The sequence below is a fragment of the Mauremys mutica genome, chromosome 12 (assembly GCF_020497125.1).
Source record: "Mauremys mutica isolate MM-2020 ecotype Southern chromosome 12, ASM2049712v1, whole genome shotgun sequence".
NCBI lineage: Eukaryota > Metazoa > Chordata > Testudines > Geoemydidae > Mauremys > Mauremys mutica.
Genome location: NC_059083.1, coordinates 17853849 through 17861448, shown reverse-complemented (window position 1 = coordinate 17861448; position 7600 = coordinate 17853849). Strand labels below are relative to the sequence as shown.

At 52.2% G+C, this 7600-nt stretch overlaps 1 pseudogene; it reads left to right on the top strand.

Moving 5' to 3' along the window:
* The first annotated feature begins 236 nt into the window (after nucleotides 1–236).
* Nucleotides 237–1278, top strand: LOC123346323 (annotated as a pseudogene).
* The last annotated feature ends 6322 nt before the right edge of the window (nucleotides 1279–7600 follow it).

Genomic DNA, 7600 nt, shown 5'->3' with positions numbered 1-7600 from the left:
TGGGTTATTGAGGCCTAAGGAGATGAAGGTTCAGATGTGGAGCTGGGTGGGAAAATGTCAAGACAATGTGAGTTCATAGGTAGATTTGAGAGCCCGTACAGTCGCTGACCTTTATCACAAAGTGATGCTCAACCATCACCATAGCAGAGCTGGGCCCCATCTATCTCTGTAGCCCCCCATGCCCCCATCCTTCCCCTCCCGCAGACAGCAGCAGGTCTGGTATCCCCAGCAGCAGGTACTCCCCAGCCTTCCCAGGACAGGGGCTCCTAGCTGAGGTCTCTGGGGCCGGTGGGCCCACACTGACGGCAGCTGCCTTTGCTTTGGAGGTGGAAGGGAGCCGGCCGAGATGGCAGAGGAGGGCTCTGAGCTGGAAAGGGGCCTCCATGCCATCGTGGGCAGCTTCTAACAGATACGCCGAGGGCTCCGAGGGACCCAAGGAGCTGGACCAGGCGGCTTTCCAGACGTTGCTCAGCAATGAGCTGAGCCATCAGCTCACGGTGAGACCCGGCTACTGGCTCCCCAAGGCAACTGGAGACATCAGCCACTGGCTCCTAGCAAAGGGAGTGGGGGGGGAGTCTCTCTGTGACCCTCAGCCCTGCCCTCCCAGCGCCCTGCTGCCCCTGCCCTGGGCTCCCCACCAGCTCTACTGGTGCCCCTCAATCCCGACCTACAGCCCCCTGCTGTCCCAGCCCGGGGATCCCCCCCACAACTCTGCGGGTGCCCCTCACTCCCAACCCAGAGACCCCGATGAGCCCAGCCCTGGCTCCCCCCCCCACAGCGCTCTGCTGGGGCCCCTCAGATCCCGGCCCACATCCCCCTGCTCTCCCAGGAGTTAGCGCTGCTCCGCACAGCTCTGCCAATGGCACTAAATCCTTGACCCCCTGACCCCCCTGCTATGCCAGACCAGCTCCCCACAGCCCTGCCAATGGGCCTCAAGCTTGACATGTATCTCACTTCTACACACACACCACCCACACCCCTGTGTGTGGGGAGCCCCTGCTAGTCTGACCCCCTGCAGCAGGGGGCAGGAGCGCGCACAACACACCACACATGGCAGTAAAGCCCGTTACTGATCCACCGTGCCCGATGGGTCCCCCAGCAGTGACTTGCTGTTTCCTTGTGAGCTTAGAACGCAGAGGACCGGAAGGCAGCGCTGGACATGTTTAAGACTGTGGATGCCAACAACGATCAGAAAATCTCCTTCGACGAGTACTGGGATCTCATCGCAGAGATTTGCCGAGTGATCCGGCGTAGCCATTATAACGAGTAGTGACCGGGGAGCTGTGTCTTGGTGGGGAAACCGAGGCACATGCCTCAACGGGAAATGCCCCCAAATCCTTTGCCTTGATGCACTCAAAGCAAACCTGCACCTCCCCCACACCCCCATTAAACCCAGCAACCTTAATCTGTCTGCTTGCTGGGACCCCTCACTCTACCCTTCCCCGTTCCGCACGTCTCATGCTTCTGCAGCTGCCCCTGTCCCCCTTTGCCTGGATCCCACCCTGATCACCCCTCGGTCTTTGCTCACATGCTCCCCACCTTGTCACAACCCAATGGCCCCCTCCCTCAGTCCCTTGGGGAGGCAGATCAGCACTGTATGTTGCTAACGTTGTTGCAAGCATCGCAAGGCATTTTGGGAAGGGTTAAAGGTGTGAGAGTGGAGTGGACGATTCCTTTGCAGGTTGCGAGAGGCCAAAGGGGGAGGAAGGAAGAGTGCAGAGAACGGGTTACCCTCGACACTTTCAGCTCCGAAGATGCTGGCCTCAGTCCAAGGTCAAGGCACTCGACAAGCTGAGCAGGGCCGCAGAGATTGCAAAAACGAGCGAGACGGCAAGGTCAGCGACGGGGAAAACAGCCTCACATCCGTGGAGCTGGTGTGTTTTGGGAAAGCTGAGGAGGCTACAGAAAGCCGGTTTGGACTGGTACAAAGAGCACCAGGTACAGAGGACCCCTGAACGAAACACCCCCAGAAGAACCCAGGACTTAAAAACGCTCCCGAGAGCCAAAGCAAGTCGGAGAAAAACAGCAGACCCCTGGACAACACGTAAATGGGACAAGAACTCCTGTCCACCCCTCCCCCTCTTCTTCTTACATTACACCCCGGCTTGGCCAGCCTCAGGTAGTGGCGGGTGTGAGTATGAAAAGGGGGTTAGGGCTTGGGGCACTAACAGCTTTCTTCCTTCCTCTGAGTGACATGGGAACCCCCAGCGCTCTCTGCTGCTGTTTTATTAATAAAGCTTTAAAACTTAGACACTTGGTGTGCTTCGTCATCTCCTCCCCTAACGAGCCTGCAGCCTCAGCCTGATCACCTGACGCCTCAGGCAGCTTAGTAACAAAAATCTGTCACACTCTCCCCCCACTGCTGGGAGTCACCCCGTACACCCCGAATCTGCCCTGGCCTCTGCTCTCCATGTCACCTACCTCCCCACTGGCTCTGGCATGGGAGCCCCACACGACCCCAGCTCTCCGTCACTGGGATCTCTCCCCCACCCCCTACAAGCCTGCTCTCCCGTCACACTGACAGTTTTAAAAATCAAAATGGGGATGTTTTTCTAGAGGATCGGCTCTTGTTTCAAGCAGGGATTAATTCAGGGCAGTCCTATGGCCTGTGTTATACTGGTCATTTTAGCTTAGCACAGTGATTCCCTTCTGGTCTTGGAATCCACAAGTCTATGACATAAGAACATAAGAATATAAGAACGGACATACTGGGTCAGACCAAAGGTCCTTCCAGCACAGTATCTGTCTACCGACAACGGCCAGGTGCCCCAGAGGGAGTGAACCTAACAGGTAATGATCAAGTGATCTCTCCTCCTGCCATCCATCTCCACCCTCTGACAAACAGAGGCTATGGACACCATTCCTTACCCATCCTGGCTAATAGCCATTAATTAACAACCTCCATGAATTTATCCACTTCCCTTTTAAACGCTGTTATAGTTCTAGCCTTCACAAGCTCCTCAGGCAAGGAGTTCCACAATTTGACTGTGCGCTGCGTGAAGAAGAATTTCTTTTTATTTGTTTTAAACCTGCTGCTCATTAATTTCATTTGGTGGCCCCTAGTTCTTACATTATGGGAACAAGTACATAATTTTTCCTTATTCACTTTCTCCACATCACTCATGATTTTATAGACCTCTATCATATCCCTCAGGCCCTGGTCTACACTATGGGGTTAGGTCGGTTTTAGCCACGTTAGGTCAATTTTAAAATGACTGCGTCTACACAACCAACCCCGTTCCTTCGACCTAAAGGGCTCTTAAAATGACTTCTGTTCTCCTCCCCGATGAGGGGAGTAGCACTAAAATCAACCTTGCTGGGTTGAATTTGGGGTAGTGTGGATGCAAATTGATGTATTTGGTCTCCAGGAGCTATCCTAGAGTGCTCCAGTGTGACCCCTCTGGACAGCACTTTCAACTCCGATGCACTAGCCAGGTAGACAGGAAAAGCCCCAGGAACTTCTGGATTTCATTTCCTGTTTGGTCAGTGTGGCGAGCTCAGCAGCACAGGTGACCATGCAGTCCCCCAAGAATCGCAAACAAGCTCCAGCATGGACCGAAAGGGAGATACTGGATCTGATTGCTGTATGGGGAGAAGAATCTATGCAGGCCGAACTCCGATCAAAAAGAAGAAATGCAAATATATTTTCCAAAATCTTACAGGGCATGATGGAGAGAGGCTACCACAGGGACACACAGCAGTGCCCGCATGAAAGTTAAGGAAGCTCAGGCAAGCCTACCAAAAAAACAAAGGAGGCAAATGGTCTCTCTGGGTCAGAGCCCCATACAAGCCGTTTCTATGATCAGCTGCATAGCATTCTGGGGGGACCCTACCACTACCCCACCACTGTCCGTGGACATCTGCAAGGGGGAAGTCTCACGCAAGAGGGAGGAGGATTTTGTGGATGAGGAGGAGGAGGAGGATGCACAGCAGGTGAATCTATTCTCCCCAGCAGCCAGGACCTTTTCATCACCCTGGAGCCAATACTCTCTGAAGGTGGGATCCCCAACCCTGAAGCTGGAGAAGGTACCTCTGCACATTTGTAACTACAGTACAGGGTTTAAAAGCAATAGTGTTTAATGTTTGATTTGCCCTGAAGACTTGGGATGCATTCGCAGCCAGTACAGCTACTGGAAAAGTCTGTTAATGTGTCTGGGGATGGAGCGGGAATCCTCCAGGGACATCTCCATCGAAGCTCTCCTGGAGGTACTCTCCCTGAAAGCCTTTGCAGAAGGGTTTTCCGGGGAGGGCTGCCTTGTTCCACATCCTCCACGGTAGGACACTTTACCAACGTCCAACACAACCCACCGCCAGTAGCAAGTAGTCCTGGAATCATTGCAGCACAAAAGCATGGCAGCGAAATGGGTCCTGGGTTTTGGTCACCATTCAAAACAACATTTCCGGATCCTTTAATCTCTCCTGTGTTTAGCCATCAGGAGAAGTTGATATCATTTATGGTCCACTATATGATGGGGGTGTTTTCCATTCACCACAGAGTTCTTGTGTTAGTGAGGGCGGGTTGTCATTATTAGTATATGCAGAACTAGCCAGGAAAAGAGAGACACATTTCTAACCAAGCAGGAGGTTCACGATGGACAAGCCAAGACTCTATATAACCACAATCCATGAACCCAGGGCAAATCAGTCTGACCAGAGGGCCATAGATCTGGATGCGAAACAAGCTCCAACCAATGAGGGGTACATACTTATGCCAGGCAATGCAACTGAGAGGCTCCCTAACCCAGGAGGAAAGGTCCTCGCAACAGAGCACTGTGAAAACACTAGCTTTAACATCCTGAGCAGATGTGAGTTGAATAAATACTCATGGTGGAGCTCCCAGCACTGTATTACTGGGGTTATCGTGATAATCATTTGGCATGTCCACTGTGGACTGCAACTAATGAACATACAGCCAGGTGTAGGAAACATACCAAAGGTGAAATGGTTTGTTAAAGGAACGAGCAATTTTCTCGCATTGACAGCATGCAAAGCATCAGCCCCTCTCCCTCACCTCCCCCTGTTGCCTTCCTGGAAAATGCGCCGCTCCTGCATGGTCTCTGGAGAACAGGTGGGGAACGACGCTGAAGGAGCAAGGTAATTTCTCATAACCTGGGATGAAGGGGGACTTTAGGGAGCCTGGGCCTGGCTGCAGACCAGGGTTCCATCCATGGAGCGTCAGGTGCCAACAGTCAGGGCTCTCAGAGCGCTGACCCCCCAGCTCCATCTCTGGCCTCACAGCCCTGGCCATTCCAGCCACGGTGTCTTCAGGCTCCAACCCCTGGCAGCGCAGAAGCCGCAGGCTCCAATCCCTGGCTCTCGCACTATGGCGTCAACCCCCAATCCCGGTGGGCAAGCCACTGTTCCCCAGGTTGCTTGATCCCCGGCAAGGCACACGTCCGAAACCCCAGCCATGGTCCCGCTGTCCCTGGGTGCTGTCCCTGGGCTCCAGCAGCTCCCCAGCCCCGGCTGCCTGCCCTGGTGGCAGATCCCTGGCCTCAGAGCTTCCTGCGGGTGCTGGCTCTGGATCCTGACCCCTAGCCCCTGGCTGCACAATCAACAGGTGGTGGACCCCAAGCACCATCCCAGGTAGTGGCTCGCTGAGCCCCCAGGCGCGCAACAGCCCGGCCACGCAACATTGAGAAAAAAGAAAAAATAACAAGACGCCGAATCCCCCAAGCCCTGGCCATTGAACCCTGGACACTGCTCCTGGAGGTCGACCCCTGAGCTCCTGTGGGTGCTGGCCAGACTGGTGCCAATCCCTGGCTTCTGGTCACATGGCATCAGGTGCCAACCCTGGGATCCAGCGGATGCTGGCCCTGGACACCGATACCTACCCCTTCCGCAGTCACGTGGCCAGCAAATGTGGACCCCTGGAGTGCCAACCCCCGGCTAACATGGCAGTGGATGCCAATCCCCCAGCCCTGACCACACAGCAGCAGGTCCTGACTCCCCAGCCACCTATCCTCACCACCCACCCCCACCGACCATAGCGGTAGCCAGGGCCCCTCGTCCATTGGCACCTGGCCTCCTGCTGTCTCACCCCAGCCCTGCATCCCTCTTGGCCCTGCCCCCCCGCAGTGCCTCAATCCCCACCCCATCCAGGTCTTAAATTTGCCAGACTTGCTGTGAAAAGTGATTATTAACACACACACAACTGGTGATTAGCAACTGTAACAAGAGCCGTAACACCAGGTGTCCTCTCTTCAGTCCCCCAGTGCTGGCCAGAGTGGAACAGTGAGCAGCTGGAGGAACGAGCAAGGTGCCTTCTTTCTGCCCGCGCGAACCACCCACCTGGGGAGGTGTACATTACGTGGAAAGCACCTCTGAACTCTGAGTCTTCACTGACCAAAGGACAACACCGGTGAGTGGAGTGCGGTGGAGGGAAAAGAGTGAGGGGCATGTTAAACAAAACATTTGTTTGTTTGACTATATTTTAGTGACTTGGCTCCAGAATGCTAGATTTGTGACTGGGAATGAAAAACTTAGATAAATATGTTTTCCTAGTAGGGCAAGATTTTTAAACATGCTTATTTGCCTAGGTTGTTATCTCACATTGTTGCTACCTTGAGAGGTACATTATGTAGGAGTATTTCTGTACTAACAATTTTAATTATTAATAATTAAATTTTGACCATAAGAATGGTCATACTGGGTCAGAACCAATGGTCCCGTATAGCCCAGTATCCCTGGTCTATCTGACAGTGGTCAAGGCCAGGTGCTTCAGAGGGAATGAACAGAACAGGGATTCATCAAATGATCCATCCACGGTTGCCACATTCCCAGCTTCTGGCAAACAGGCTAGGGACCACTCAGAGCATGGTGTTGCATCCCTCCCCATCCTGGCTAATAAGCCACTGATGGACCTATTCTCCAGGAATGTATCTAGTTCTTCTTTTTAATCCTGTTATAGTTTTGGGTCTTCACAGCATCCCCTGGCAAAGAGTTTTCCGCTGGGTTTGACTTTAAATTGTGTGCAAGAAATACTTCCTATTTGTTTGTTTAAAACCTGCTGCCTATTAATTTCAATTGGTGACTGCGAGTTTCTTGTGTTTATGTGAAGAGATTAAATAAAATTTTCCTTATTCGACGTTTCTTCGCAACCAGTTCAGAGTTTATAGACCTCTATCCGTATACTCCCCTTAGTCGTCTCTAAGCTGAAAATTCCCAGTCATTTTAATTTCTCCTCCTGTTTCATGACCCCTTATCATTTTAGTTGCCCATCTATTGTACCATTCCATTTTCCAATATATCTTTTTTGGGATGGGGTGACAGGATCTGCAACACAGTATTCAAGATGTGGGCGCACCATGGATTAATATAGAGGTAACATGATATTTTCTGGCCTATTATCTATCCCGTTCTTAATGATTCCCAGCCATTCTGTTTGCTTTTTGTGGCTGCTGCTGCACACTGAGTGGATGTTTTCAAGAGAACTATCCACAATGACTCCAAGATCTCTTTCTTGAGTGTTAACAGCTAATTCAACCTCCTTCATTTTGTATGTATAGTTTAGATTGTTTGTCCAATGTGCATTACTTATGCAATTTATACCAACGTTGAATTTCATCTGCCATTTTGTTGCCCAGTCACCCAGTTTTGT